This window comes from Rattus norvegicus, chromosome 15 (assembly GCF_021556685.1).
Source record: "Rattus norvegicus strain SHRSP/BbbUtx chromosome 15, alternate assembly SHRSP_T2T, whole genome shotgun sequence".
Classification (NCBI taxonomy): Eukaryota; Metazoa; Chordata; class Mammalia; order Rodentia; family Muridae; genus Rattus; species Rattus norvegicus.
This window is the reverse complement of record NC_141548.1, coordinates 14,325,659-14,341,333: the sequence shown is the minus strand read 5'-3', so window position 1 is coordinate 14,341,333 and position 15,675 is coordinate 14,325,659. Positions and strand designations below refer to the sequence as shown.

General features: G+C 44.8%; 1 pseudogene; it reads left to right on the top strand.

The window, feature by feature from the left end:
* Positions 1-3,428: 3,428 nt before the first annotated feature.
* Positions 3,429-12,444, top strand: LOC148000829 (uncharacterized; annotated as a pseudogene).
* The last annotated feature ends 3,231 nt before the right edge of the window (positions 12,445-15,675 follow it).

Below are 15,675 nucleotides of genomic sequence, written 5' to 3'. Positions count from 1 at the left end.
GGAGTGCACAAAGGTTATCTGGAAGATGGGGTGGGAGAGACTTCTGTGGCGACCCGGCTCAAGCCAGGCCATTACTATACTTCATCCCCATTGGATTCCTTTGGTGCAGTAGCTGTCTAACAGTAGTAACCAGGAGAGAAAAATGGTTCTGGCCAAGATCATATAATATCAAGTTTACAACAGAATTCCTCTGACTGCGTTCTCTGACAGTGGTCCCCTTAGATTTCTGAATCAGCAGTTATGATTGGCAGTCAGTTTTCTAGTGTGGCAAAGAAGCATTGGAGTCAGTCAGTCAGGGCAGGGTTCACCCGTAGACATGTTCTCAAAGCTGATCAGGCTATTTGGGAAAGAGAATGGAGAATGTGGGGAATCCACACAGAGGCTGAAGGAAGATGGCCTTTGGACTTTGGACTTTGGAATTTTAAGCAGCGTTAGGACTGTTAAAGTCTCTGGGGAATTTTAGAGACGACAAAGTACACTGTAAATTATATCATGGTCATGAGCTTTTGGGGATGATGAAATGTTATAACATCAAAGTGATATATTTGCATGTCAAGTTGACAGAGAGATTTGTGACACATCATATTGATTGTAAGCTTGGCAGGATTTGTTATCAGGGAGACATCCTTGGAATGTCTGAGAAGTGTTATCTGGACTGACTTGGTTCGGGTAGGATAATCCACTTTAACTTCCAGACTGAATGAAGAGAAGTGATCTGACCACCAGCATTCATGTATCTTTTAGTCCTGGAAATCAGCCTTCTACTTCTGAATGATACCTTCTCCAACATAATGGGCTACATCCACTCATACAACAACCAACATTAACCCTTTCTTTCTTGAGCTGCTCTGACCAAATATTTTATTACAGTAACCATTTCTATAACCCCCAAGCTGTAATGTGTGAGTATGCCATTCAAATAGAAAGGTTTGTTTTGGATCTAACTGTTACTTTGAGAGCTCAATAGCACTTCTAGTGTTCTTGCCTCAGCGAAGCAATTTCTTGTAAGTGAAACTTAAGAAAATAATCCTAAAATTTTAATTACTCAAGAAATGTTAGCTTATATAAAATTAGTATTGATAGAACTCAATTAGGTGAAAATTTTTTATTATAACAACCATGATGTGAAGTCAAGAAAGGAAAATATATGTGATAAATGTAAAGCTTTTTTTAAAAAAGGAAGAAACAAATGGTCCTGAGAAAGCTGCCATGAGTACAGGGGATACAGGGATTCCAGTAGGAGATCAGCTTGAGCTGAGACTCTGAGGAGTGTGGCTTAGGCACTGAGAGCTTCCGTGAAGCAAGAGGTCTATCATGCTTCTCTGTTTTTCTAAAAGCTTGACCCCATCCTGACATCTTTGAGTTTTCCTGGATTATCAGTGAAGACAGGTTTGTGAATCTGGTGATCATGTGTAACTTTAATTTTTTTTCAAATCATATTTTGATGGTGGCTCTTAAATGCTTCAGGGAAGTAAAGATCAGTGAAGATCAGCAAAGATGTGAGACCCACAAGCATTGCACAGCTAGCTGTACCAGCAAATCAAACTCTCTCTCCATTACTCCATGGAGTTCTACTCATACCCTCCAAACATCACTTGTCCTCCCAATGCCTTGAGTCGGCATGTGTCTTCGTCATGTGCATCCAACCATCGTGACAAATGGAGCTCAACCTCGAACTTATCTTTCAGCACAATGTCCTTTCATGTGTTTGTTTTAGCAAAATTTCCTCTCTCCTGTGTCTGCTTCCGTGAAACATTTCTTTGCAAGTCTGCCTTAGTCTCGTACCTGTGTCTACTTCAGGAAAACACTTCTTCATGTTTTTGCCACACCAAAACACCATCTAACACAACTGACTCTCCAAAAAAAAAAAAACCTTAAGTTTTCACTTTGACCATGTTCTGCCCTAGTGTGGTTTATTCATTAACATGAATCTGAATGATTTGGCAAGTAACTTTGGCGTCCTTATACTACCTGACAGCTCATACACAGTATCAATTTTTTCTTGGCTTCTGAAAGCACATGACTGAAGACTGTGAAGCCAAACCACATCCTGTGCAGCTCTGGGTAAGTCTGAGAAGGTTGTCTCCAGGGTCAGTTTGTACAGGGAGGCAGAAGAAACCAGCTAATTGTGGGACAGCCACCTCCCTATAGACAGATGGGAGAGTTGACATCCCCAGGGTGGCAGACTAAGGACTGGGCTTTCAGAACCAGCTAGGGCAGTCTTGTGTTGAATTACTTGTCTAACACCCTTCAGTGTGTCAGGTTTGGGCTTAGAGAAAGTAGCATGTAGGGCATTCCCTGGCCTTTTACTTCTAGAATTTGGCATTCCAGAGATAGCTAATTATCTAGCATTATCTTGTCAGTGTGATACAACATCTGAAAAGACACCGTGCACCCCACATCACTCATTTATTTTGGGGTCCACCAAGTACACTTCTGAAGCCATATTTCAGAATCCTGGAGAATTTACAATCCAGGGCTGTCAGTAAATTTAAAAGGGTGAGGTAGGGCTCAGGTAAAGAGCTGAGGGAAAGGAGCCCCAAGAATCTGTTCTCTTGTGCCCTTTGCCTGCCCTTCTCATACTTGCGATATTGTCCTTAAAGCTGTCTGAGTCACCTTTCCTAAGGGCATATGTGTTGTCACAAGTGGCTGCAGGTCAAGAAATTTGGCTTCTGTGTATCCGAGGGTGAAGCATCATATCAGTGACACAGCATATACTCTCTCCACAAGTGTGGCACGTTGGATTTTCCCACTGAGAATGCCTTTACGTACCCCTGGCTAGCCTTTCATTAGCCAATCATCTTTCCCTAAACCCAAGTGCAGAAATGCACCATCACTCTTTCTGTGTTTGCTCTTGGTGTCTGAGGACTCATCTGGGGAGCACCAGTCCGTATGTATCTCTAGCCTGACCTATCAATAGGTCATCACACCTTTGCCAACATCCTGATGGCTGCAATGCATTCTGCTGAAGTATTTGGGGAACATTGATCATTGTTTATAGGACTTAGCTATGTTCTGACAGAACACCCACAATCCCCATTACCCCACCACATTGTAACAGCTGTGTCTCTACCTTGATATTCACTTCAGGGGACTGATCTTTCTTCCTCATAATCCTGACTTAATTTTCCACATTTGTTTATCATTGTATTGATTAGAGATCTTAAGGAGGGGCAGAGCCATTCCTGAGCTGTGTTTGAAAATTGAGTCTTCACTATCATCCATATATGAAGGAGTAAAAATATTCTAATGAACCACAGAGATCTCTCTGGCTTTGGAAGGGAGAGTGGTAAATGGTGTTCTTTGTGTCTCAGGGAAGTGGCCTAGAAAGGGAAGTTTGGATTCTGGTATTTGGTGAAGAGCTAGTTAGTAAGTAGAGTGGACTGCACTATACAATGTCCTCCTGGGCATTCTACTGTATCCTGGAGAGCCCTTGGTGTTCTGTGTGGTGTCACCAGTATTGTGGCAACAGCAAATGTTCTTGGGGTGTTCAGTCAGTGCCTAAAGGTTTTGCCCAAAGACATGTTGGCAAGGCTGAGCAGGCTATTTGGCAAGGAAAATGGAAAGTATGGAGAGACCAGTGAGGGTCAGAAAGAAGTTGGCCTTCAGTCTTGGTGTAGAAGATCACAAAATAAATGGTCCTGGGGAGGCACAGTGAGTCCTGGGCAGGGAGTGATGAACGTCATGGAGGAGGTGGGCGTCAGCTGGGTCTTCCAGGAGAGCAGCTTAAGTACTGGAGCCTTTGAGTCACTAAAGAGAAGACCCAGAAAAAAAAAGATTTCTGATGGTTAGTTTGTCAGAGAGCCAGAAATTGACAGAGCTGCTGTGCTGGGAGCTCCTCAATTTCATTCTGGCAAAGAAACCACCAGGAGGATCAGGGAGATTAACAAAGTGTCTCTCTCAGGTTAGGGTATTGAAGCACTTCATCCTCCCATGGGTATCTCCTGCCAAGAACTGAGAGGGATACTCCCCTGGGCATGTATCAAGGTCTCAGACAGTCAGACACTTTGGTCCTGAACAAGAGACTCCAGGACTTACCTGAATGGCATCAGATATGAGCTGACCTTGTCCTCTAAATATTCATGTCTGGGACAGCATATACCTTCCAGGGCCAGCAGGACTGAAGTAGAAAGTGAGGCACATGTCTAGTCACATTGATTGGGCCAGGGGCATGGCTTATAGGCAGAGCTTGGAGCAAGCTGCTCTGCTCTTTGAGGGTTTTCCTGTGTCTCTAGCATTCACTATTTCTCAGGCTTCTTCCTGGGACTCAGCATGGTCTCTCCTGGCCCTGTGGTCTGAGACAAAGGTCCAGGGACAGGGGAAGCAGTGTGTGAGCTCTCAGTCATAGTATGAGGAACAGGGCAGTAGTATGTGAGCTCTCCTCATGCATTTTAAGAGGCCTTGACGGGTACTGAATGTGGGAGATGCTAGGTGCTGTGGGTTTGTGGTGAATCTTTGTAATTCCCAGCAAGTGCAAGTGCTGGCGGTCTGATTGCTCCTGGAAGCAGGAGGAAGGGTCAGATCTCATTTGGTGCCTCTCAGTGACTGAGAGTCTGGAGCTCCTCACTGCTCCTCTCTGGTCTTGTTCTGAGACAATACCACATCTCTCTATTTCTTTAGGATTCTAAGTGTGTGTGTGTGTGTGTGTGTGTGTGTGTGTGTGTGTGTGTGTGTGTGTGTGTGTGTCCTAGTATCCTTCAGATAGTCAGGAGTCAGTGATAGAGCCTGTCTTAGAGTTTTCAGGTGATGCCAGCAGTGAGTCTGTGGAGCCCCACTTTGATCAGTGCAGCATTTGGCCCCTGTCCTCACTTTGGTGGCATATTGGAGTCTCCTGGGGAGTTTATAAAGCCTTTTCTCTAGAAAGGCTGGTTAAGAATCCCTGATCTGAAGACAAGAGAGACGTCATCAGAGTTTTCTGGTGGGCCCAGGCCTGTGGCAGACTCCTGGAAGTTTCCTGAAGAGCTAGTTTGTTCCTTCAAGCCCAGTGAGGAAGTTTATACAGCCCAGATCCCTCCTTTTGGTACCCTTACCTCCACTGGCCTGGGACCAGGATAATAAGTTTAATAAGTACCAGGAAGATCCTGGATTGGGCTTCTGGGCTGGAGCAGTCCAGCAGGCAGTCATAATTCATGTGATCCTTGAGGCTTGTGTTCATAGGGTTTTTTCTTCTGGGGCCAAGCCCTACCACAGGCTGAATTTTGAATTTGAGAGTTGAACCTGAAGCATCAGAAGGTGATGTCTGACATGTATAAATTACCCAAGGAGTTACATGAGGCCTTGGACAAGCACAAGTAGCTAATTAGAGGAGACAGAATCCTACTGGGGAGTGACTGGCTTGTCTGGGAGTCTTGGCAGAAACTGTTTCAGTCCTTCTATTTTCTTTGAACTGAAATGAGGGCTCTGGTTCTACCCTGTCCACCTTCCTTGTGGCTGTCAGACTTTGTACAAGAACTGGTGTGTTCCTACAAGCATTATCCTGCCCAATTCAGCAGTCTCTAAATAGAAAAAGATTTGCATCATGAGGGGAATATCAATCAGCCTGCGGTCTCTGGGGTTCTGACAGGAGATTTACAGAACTGGGTTCCATGGGACTCATAGATGGGTTGGTCTTCTGTCCTCTCTCAGAAGGGGTTTGCCATCTCCCCACTGATGGTTTTCCCATACCCTGGACAGATAAGCACAGCTGGGGGACACTTCCTGCTTTTGGAGGTACATGGATACATTTTGGTGTCAGGGTTTTTAGAAGTACTTTGAGTATCTCTGCAATTTGGCTGTTCTCTGGATTTAGGCTGCCCCTGGGTAACGCTGACATGGCTACTGTAGACTCCAGTTTGAGGCTATCTGGGGACCAGGGTCCTTGCAGGGAATGATGGTACTTGTAGAAGTGGGAGACAGAGGAAGGCAATTTTTTTTTTGGTTGTAGTTCAGCATCCTTCACAGCCTGATTGAGTACACTCAGCTGACGCGTACAGTCAACATATTCCAGAATGAGAACAGGAAACTGCTAGGTGAACAGATTGCACTGCAAGTTCTCTGTGAGGAGGCCCGTGAGAAGTGCTATGGCTGTGTGTCAAGCAGTACCAGGTAGGCTGAGACGTGAGAGGCAGGCTGCCCCCCTGTCCAACCATAAACATAGAGATGCCCATGTAACCACCAACTTATCCAGGCATTCACCTATGCCTCGTCCAACTATTCATCTCTGTGATTGTTGACAGGCATTTTTGGGAGCTTAGCCTCTTTCAAGACACTGGAGGATTGGCAGCACACCCTCCTGCCGTGCTAGAAGCTGCAGTCCATTGAGGGAGATGAGGATCACACATCACACCCCTACAAACCATTATGTCCGAGGGGTGCTATGTGGGGGACCACTTAGGGAGTAGCACAGAACTTTGAGTGATGAAGTCAGAGCCTGGAGCTCATTTGGTTTGCAGGGGTCATGTGAGATCACAGGTAGGAAGCAACTTGAAAGGATGAGAGCCTAGTGGAAAGGCCAAATGAGCAGTTTCTTATTCTCATCCTTTTAGGTGCATGCAGCCTTTCTCCTGCTGATTCCCTGCATCCCGAGGTGGTCTCTTTACCCTGCCCAGATCTTGGATAACACTGACAGAAACTGAGTAGCAGCTTGTCAGTCGTGCTTTCTGTGAGTGCTGCTGGAGAATTCTTTCCAGGGATATGGGAAGGGTTTCTGACAGGGTGGAGATTTGAGGCTTCAAGAAAAAGAAAAATTCTAACTACCTCAACATGGTCTGACCAAGCAGTATACTCTCTAGTCAGTTTTAGTCCTGAAAGGCTGGTTAGCAGAGTTGTGAGCCTCTCCTGAAATATTGGTGTGCACTGTCTAAATTCAACTGTTCCTCCAGCATGGTGGATTCCTCATTGCTTTCTGCTCACTTAGATTTCTGTAGTGTGTGTGTGTGTGTGTGTGTGTGTGTGTGTGTGTGTGTTTGCATGTCTGTGCCAACCTGTATCTTGGTGGAATTGTTGGGAGGCCAGATAATGACATTCAGTGTTTTCATGCTTCTTATTTCCTTGAGCTCAGGTCTCAATGAGCTAGATGGCCAGCAATCTTTGGGTCTCCTGTCCCTCATAGGTGGTACTCCCTGTCTTGTTTTGTCCCAATTAATTGCTACAAGTTTCAATTACTCAGAGAAAGGAAGAACATGATGGTTTTCCTTCATATATATGTCTTGCTCTGGTGCTTCTGTGCAGGACTCAGGGTAGGTTTAGTGAGGGGACTATGATGGGTTAACTTGGACCTTGCTGGAGGCTTTTTTTTGAAACCCTCTTTCTTGGGAAGTTGGTCTGGTGTGCTCCAGCTTTGCTGTGCAGAATTCGTAACTTACCTGTAGGATCCTGGAAGAGGAAATAAGTACAGGCCAGGGCAGCAGTGTCTGGCTGAATCTTAGAGCCTGTACACAGCATAGGTTCTACTACTTTAGTATGTAGCAGGAAATGTGCTATCACACAGTTACCTTTTCTCTGGTGTGTGTTGTGTTGTGTGTGTGTATGTGTGTGTGTGTGTGTGTGTGTGTGTATATGATGTGTGTATGTGTGTTGTGTTTGTGTGTGTGGTGCATGTGTGTGAATCTCTGTGGGTGTACAACTGTGATACTTTATTGTGCTTGTGTTTGTGCGTTTGTGTGTGTGTGTATGTTAATGTATGTGTGTGTCTATGCATGTGTGGACAGTAGGGTGTGTGTATGCCTGAGAGTGTGTGTTAAAGGGTCCATGTTCTGATAAGTGGCTATTAGCCCAAATGCTTGAATTACCCTAGACGCCTAGAACAAATGAAACTCAAGACGGATGATCAAAATGCGAATGCTTCACTCCTTCTTTAAAAGGGGAACAAGAATACCCTTGGCAGGGAAGAGAGAGGCAAAGATTAAAACAGAGACTGAAGGAACACCCATTCAGAGCCTGCCCCACATGTGGCCCATACATATACAGCCACCCAATTAGACAAGATGGATGAAGCAAAGAAGTGCAGACCGACAGGAGCCAGATGTAGATCGCTCCTGAGAGACACAGCCAGAATACAGCAAATACAGAGGCGAATGCCAGCAGCAAACCACTGAACTGAGAATAGGACCCCCGTTGAAGGAATCAGAGAAAGAACTGGAAGAGCTTGAAGGGGCTCGAGACCCCATATGTACAACAATGCCAAGCAACCAGAGCTTCCAGGGACTAAGCCACTACCTAAAGACTATACATGGACTGACCCTGGACTCTGACCTCATAGGTAGCAATGAATATCCTAGTAAGATCACCAGTGGAAGGGGAAACCCTGGGTCCTGCTAAGACTGAACCCCCAGTGAACTAGACTGGTGGGGGGAGGGCGGCAATGGGGGGAGGGTGGGGAGGGGAACACCCATAAGGAAGGGGAGCGGGGAGGGGGATGTTTGCCCGGAAACCGGGAAAGGGAATAACACTCGAAATGTATATAAGAAATACTCAAGTTAATAAAAAAAAAAAAAAGGGTCCATGTTCCCGGGTGTGAGTTAGCATGTGTTGCCTATACGTATAGAGATGTGTGATTTTGTAGGTGATTATGGTATGGATGTTTGTATGTACAAATATGTGTGTGTGTGTGCACGCGCGCGCGTGTGTGGACATGTGCACATGTGTCATGGATTGAATGTGCTTGGCCCAGGGAAGAGCACTATTTGAAGGTGTGGCCTTGTTGGAATAGGTGTGTCACTGTAGGCATGAACTTTAAAATCCCTTATCCTAGCTGTCTGGAAGTCAGTCTTCCACTAGCAGCCTTCAGATGAAGATGTAGAACTTTCAGCTCTGTCTGCACCATGCTTAGATGTTATCATGCTCTCACCTTGATGATAATGGACTGAACCTATGAACCTGTAAGCCAGGATTAAATGTTGTCTTTTATAAGACTTGCCTTGGTCATGGTGTTTTCTCTAGCAGTAAAACCCTAACTAAGCAGAAGCTGGTACTGGGAGTACAGACTGGACCAAGAGGCTTCAGTGGAGAAGAATTTCAGAATGTGGCTGAAAGTGGGGGTTTTTTTTGGTATTTTGGTAAAGAATGTGGCTGCTTCTGAAGGGTCTACATTTAATCCTAGGAGACAAAGCCAAACAGATCTCTGAGTTCAAGGCCAGCCTGGGTCAAAACAGGTTCTAGGTGAAGAAGAGCTTAAATTCAGGCATGGCGATACACACCTTTAATCCCAGCATTAGAGGAGACAGAGCCATGCAGATCTCTGACTTCAGGTCAATCTACAGAGCAAGTTCCAAGAAAGCCAAGTTTAGGCAGAGAGGGAGTCGGAAAAGAGAAATATGGTAATAGAATAAGGGGAGCCATGTTCCAGGTCCAGCAAACAGCAGAAAATGGCAGCTTTGGCCATGTGATCTGGCTTTAAGGGTAAAAATAGAAGGGACTACTGGGAAAATTGATGCTGGTCAGCTGGAGCTAAGAAATTAGCTGTGATTCAGAAGAGACCAGCATCATTGAGGTGAAATCTTTTGGAAACTGTTTTCTGTGAGTACAAAGAAACTGTGTTCCAGAGATAGCCAAGGTTACACCTTATGCTGCAGCTAGACATACTTGGTAATGTGTAAGAGTCACCCAGACAGTATTGGTCTTGAAGGCACGAAGGGGTCATGAAGAGCAGCTGAGGCTTGGCACTGTGAGAGGCAATGCAAGGCCATTGGTGAAGGTGCAGCCTCAATTGCAGTTGATGGCTCAGTACTGAAGGGGTCATGCAAAGGATTTGAGGCTTGACACCATGAAGAGAATCTATTGGTAATGCCTAGTTACAGTTGAGTACTCCAGTGTATTGGAGAGGCCAGTACCATGGGATGATCACCAAGAATAGCAGCAGCAGAGGAGTGGATCAACCTGTGCTCCAGAGGGCAGAGCTGCAGAAGTGACTCAGTCCTTTGGAGGAGCCCAGAAGATTATGTGTGGATCCCAGACATTGGAACAAGAAGCTGTAACATTGAAGCTGCCTTGGAGGCCCCAAGATGTTCAAGATGCCAAAGTCATAGTATATCACCTGAGGAATGCTGCTAACGAGCAATGGAACCAGCCCAGGAAAAGAAGTTTGTTGCAGTCAACAGAGATGAAAAAGAAGTTGGAGATCTGGAAACTGCTTTGCCTTGTAGATGCAGAATCTGGAGTTTGTCAGCTAGTTTCCTGTCTTGATTTGGGGATTACAGTTGAATCATCAAATGGATACTGCTATAGATCATGGGGACTTTGGAAGTTGGACTAAATGTACTTTTTTATTATGCTATGGCCATGTATGGCCCCCATAGACTCATGTATTTTAACAAGCCTATGGAGGCCAGGGAGTGGAGTGTGATGGTTTGTATATGCTTGGTCCAGGGAGTGGCACTATTTAGAAGTGTGGCCTTGTTAGAGTAGGTGTGTCACTGTGGGAGTGGGCTTTAAGACCCTCCTCCTAGCAGCCTGGAAGTCAGTTTTCCACTAGCAGCCTTTAGATGTAGATCTCTCATCTACATCTGCACCATGCTTGCCTAGATGCTACCATGCTCCCACTGTGATGATAATGAACTGAACCTCTGAACCGTAAGCCAGCCCAAATTAAATGTTGTCCTATATAAGACTTCTCTTGGTCATGATGTCTGCTCACAGTAGTAAAACCCTAACTAAGACAGCATGCCTGCACTTGTGTGTTTCTGCATATATGTATATGCTTTCTTGCTCATGAAACATCTTAAACAACGATAGAGACCAACTTTAGTGGGAAAGGACTCTATCAGCTCATTTTGCATCCACCGATCACTGAACATAGCAAGCCATATTCCCACATGTCCACCTAGTGCCCTAGAACAAAAGGACACAAAAACTGCTGTAAACTCAGATATTTAAGTGTTTGTAGAGGCAAAAATATTTATCTGCAAAGAAATTCTTTGGAGGAAATCAAAGGAATGTGGTACATGGAGGTGAGGAGGAGGCTGCTGTGTCAAATACTTCTGCCTGAGAGTCAAAGAGGCTAGTGAAGGGTCCATGTCCTGAGTAGGGGCTGCCCACTAGGAGGCCAGGTGGCACACTCTGTCTTCTCAGCATCCCAGGTTGTTTTCCTCATTGCCTGCTACCATTTTCTTTCCCGCTTTTCCTAACATTGGCTCAGTTAACCTTGGCCTTGGAGTTTGGTCTGGATTTTATTCTTCAAGAGATTGAGTTGCCTGGGGTTGCATCTCAGTACAGCAGATGTCTCATAGGTCACCTGTGAGAACTGGGATGTCTCAGACAGCCTCTTTAGGCTCTTGATTGTCTAAAGCAATCGCCCTGTGTTCTGTCTGTAGCACTCTGTAACTGCTGTTATTAAAAATCATTCTATCAGTCTCAAAGAGGGTTGAGAGAAATAAAGACCTTCAGATATTGCTGGTGGCATAAAATGGGATAGTCATGTGAAAAACATGTAGAACTCTTCAGAAAGCTGAACTGTAGTCCCCTTTGACCCAGCGATTCCAGAACAAGAAGTAGGTGTCTACAATGCTACTATCAGGGTTGTAGTGGTCCTCAGAGCAGTTCTGAAGAAGAAACTATCCAGATGTCCATCAGCCAAGGAGTGAAAACGTACAATGTGGTGAAGTCCTTCCATGGACTGGTACTTACTGTGCAAGCATTTGGCCTTAAGCTAGCTTCTGTTCCTCAGAAAAATTCCTGACACAATCACCTTACAGGGAGAAAAGTTTTACTTCGTCTCCTTGTTGTGGATATTTTCTAGTTGCCTAGGCTCATTGCTTTGGACCCAAAGTCAGGCAGGTTATGGTAACAAGAGCTCCTTTAGAAGAAGCTGCTCATCTTGGAGCAACTGAGAAACAGTGAGCAGGAGTAAGAGGCTGGTCCATCATCATCGAATGGTCTTGTGCTAGATACAACTCCTAGTCTGCACAGCCTTGGGGACTTGCTAAGCAGTCTTGACAAACAGGTCAAGACCCCTGGGAAACTAAACATGCTACTGCGATCCTCTGTGCTTGTATGTGGGCATACATGTACTTGTGCCCAGGAGCTTGTGTGTGGGTATGCATTGTATCACTGCACTGAGAACACAATCTTCTAATGAATAGGAGCAGGATGGATTGGAGGGAAGGCCCCAGGACCTGCTGCAGCAGGAAGAACTGGTCATCCAGCACGGGACTCGGCAGCAAAGGTGCAGCATCACTCCCATGTCTCTGTGATGAGGTTAGAGCCTAGGGTAGGAGAACGTAGTGGAGCCAAGTGGGTTCCCTGTACCTGTATCTCTCTCCTCTTTGGGTTTCTGGCCAACTACATGGCTCTCAAAGAATACCACAGGGGATTGTTCTGGTGCAGTCAACAAGAACTTCTGCCCATGAAACAATAGGTTTGATCCTTAGAGTTTCTGGGGATTGTGTCCTCCTTCCTCCCTTTTTAGCTATCTGATATGATCTGAGCATTTTGTCTCTTAGGTCTCATCACAAATTCTTCTATGGGTAGTCCCAAACTTAGCAGGGAGCATTATTTGTGGAAGACAGTGAGTCCTTCTGCCAGTTTTTCCTTCAGGAAGATCACCTTTAGAGATCAGTTCCTCTAAGGAGCCTGGTATAACTGTCCCCTGAGAGGCTCTGCCACAGCCTGACCAATACAGATGTGAATGCATGCAGCCAAACATTGGACTGAGTACAAGGATCCCAATGGAGGAGTTAGGGCAAGGGCTGAAGGAGCTGAAGGGTTTGCAACCCCATAGGAAGAACAACAATATCAACCAACCATACTCCCCAGAGCTCCCAGAGACTAAACCACTAACCAAATATGGTACGGAGGACCCTTGGCTCTAGCTGAATATGTAGCAGAGGATGGCCTTATCAGGCACCACTGGGAGGGGAGCCCCTTAGTCCTGTAGAGGTTCAATGACCCAGTGTAGGGGAACACTAGGGTGCTGAGGTAGGAGTGGGTGGGCAGATATGGGAGCACCTCATAGAAGCAGGAGAAGGGGATAGGATATTTGTGGGGGGGGACTGGGAAGGGGATAACATTTGAAATGTAAATAAAATAAACAATTTTAAAAGAAAAGAACTTGTATTTGTATGTAGCACACCTCTGGTGATTGCAGGCTCTCTGCAGCGTCCATCAGTTTTCTGTGAGATAGTTTCTCTGGTTATAAGCAAGCTTTGGGGTTAACGAGTTGAACCAAGGCAATTTTCTCATCGTAGGTATAAGAGAAACCTTCATTGCAGTGCTGTGCATGCTCCACAGAGGTTCTTCACTTAGTTTACTAGTTTGCTCACATATCTTTTGGACTGTCGCATCGACATTGCTACACTGTTTTTCTTTTCTTTATTCAAGATGATATATCAAGACTGTTGGCGAAATATGTTCTTTTTTATTCTAGTCCACTTTAAACACAATAGATCCCACTGTATATGAGGAAGTGTTTCTTCCAGGTGAGTGGGTGATGCTTATGAAGCTCCCCTGAGTCACATGACTCCTGAGACTGACCATGTGTCAGAGAGTTAAGTAAGTGAAGGAAATAATCCTGAGGGTCCACAGACTGGTGCTGTCAAACTAGGAGTAAAAAGAATCTCCTTTTATGAATGATGGAGAGATGTACACACAGAACATTGATATAGATTGAGGGCTTATTCAGTCCCATGACAGCAGTGATTAGCTGGTGAGATGGCTTAGCTAGTAAACGAACTTGTTTCCAACTCTACAAAGCTGAGCTCATTCCCTAGGACTCACATGGTCAAAGGAAAGAACAAACCGTCCACAAATTATCCTCTGATTTTCATGGAGCTGGGGATGCCAGGTCTTGACCCACAGAAACCAAGACAACTTGTTTCCCCTTCCTCATTCATGTTAGAATCCCTCCACCTGATGCATTCATGTAAATATATTGCTGGATATTTCATTTCAGAGATTTCTTTTCCTATTTCAATTTTGTTGTCAAGAAACTATAGAAACTAAGAAGACCTGCGTCAGAGCATCTCATGAAAGACAGGTTAAGGGAGTGTGGCCATTGGGAATTTGTAACTGAGCTGAGACTCGTATAAGGTCCAAACAGCTCTAGAGGTCTTTTCTATGTGTCTAGTGTATTAGTCAGGGGTCTGAGGAACCCTGAATCCTAGGAGGCCAAACTCCACCTTAGAACAAGCTCCGTTTCAGACTTAGGTCTGACCTCAGCCTGAACTCAGTTACTAGAAAAACTAAAACGGTTCCAAGGATCTCTCCACCCCTAGATGGAGCCAATGAAGTCTTAGGAATAAAGTACCAAAAATTCCAGACATCGCAGAAAGATTGCCCAAGCCTACCTAGCTCACTACTAGCCAACGATGTGCTATGTAGTGTTAACTGTCAACCAACCATATATGACCAAGTTGGAAAGTTCCTAATCCTGCTGTAACCACAATTACACAATTAGGTGCTGGGGGCTGCAAGGGACTTCTGTGTTAACCCAGTGTGTGGGAGGCGTCTGAGGGTCTGGGCTAGAGCTTTTATAAAGACTCTTTGCTTTTCCATGTAAAGTTGACTCTTGGTGGTCTTTGAGGACCCTTGGAACTGGGCATAATAGTTCCCTAACAGAATTTATAGATTGAATCTTTGTATACAGAAAATAAATTTATTAGAATGAGTTACAGGCTGTGGTCCAGCTAATTCAACAATAGCTGGCTATTAATGGAAACAGTTCAGTAGTTTCTTAATGCAGAAGGCTGGATGTCTCAGACAGTCTTCAGTATTGCTGGAATCCTGAAGAAGTGGGCTCTAACAACAGTGAAGAAATAGACTTGCTCGCAAGGTGAGTGGACGCAGGCAAAAAGTGAGATTCTGTTCCTCCATGTTTTTATAGACTTCCAGCAGAAGGCATTGTCCAGGTTATCTCTAAATTAAAGTTAGAGTTAAAGGTATAATTTCCTAACTCAAAGATCAATTTAGAGGTAGATATTCCTACTTCAGATTAAGCAGAATTTCTTCACAGATGTGCCCTTTATTTTGGGGTTTTAGTCAATCCCAGATGAAGTCAAGTTGAAAAGCAAGAATAGCCATCACAGTTGTATCCCCCTCTTCAATAAGATCTTGAGCAAATGGTACACAAAAAGATCAGAAGGAAGGAATGGCTGTCATCAAAACATATGTCTGGGTTAGGTCCAGATCTCATGGTCATGAGTGGCTCTTTTATGGCCATGGAATTGCTCAAATAGGACTAAATACCAACCCCTCCCCCTCTCTCTTGGAGGAGGTAGAGTAGTTAGAAACCCTTTTGGAAAATCTTGTCTTTCTCTACTATTGGAAATTTTAAATTCAAATAATTTTGTCTGGTAGCAATTGTGTCTGGAAAGGGCTCCAACAGAGAGGAAATGGGTAGCCTTTAAAGACAGGAAAATGGGCCTAATGCAGCAAACACCCTGGACCTGTCAGAGTGGCATTTCCCAGCCCATGTGAATTTGTACTTGATCATGTTGTGCTCAGTTCATGAATGCTGAGAAGGAAACAAAACAAAACACAAACAAACAACAACAAAAAAAAGCCTTACTTCCTAGAGCAGGAGGATTCCAGGAAGACCACTGTAGGCTTTTCATTGTAAACAGTCAGTACCATCCAATTGTTTTCAAAGTAAAAACTTTATTATATGAATTGAAGTTTCTCTTTGGGGCAGAGAAGCAGGTTTTGGGGGCAGCAACACCAGGAAACAGGGACAAATCATAGTGCAGAGCTCACCACTGACACTGC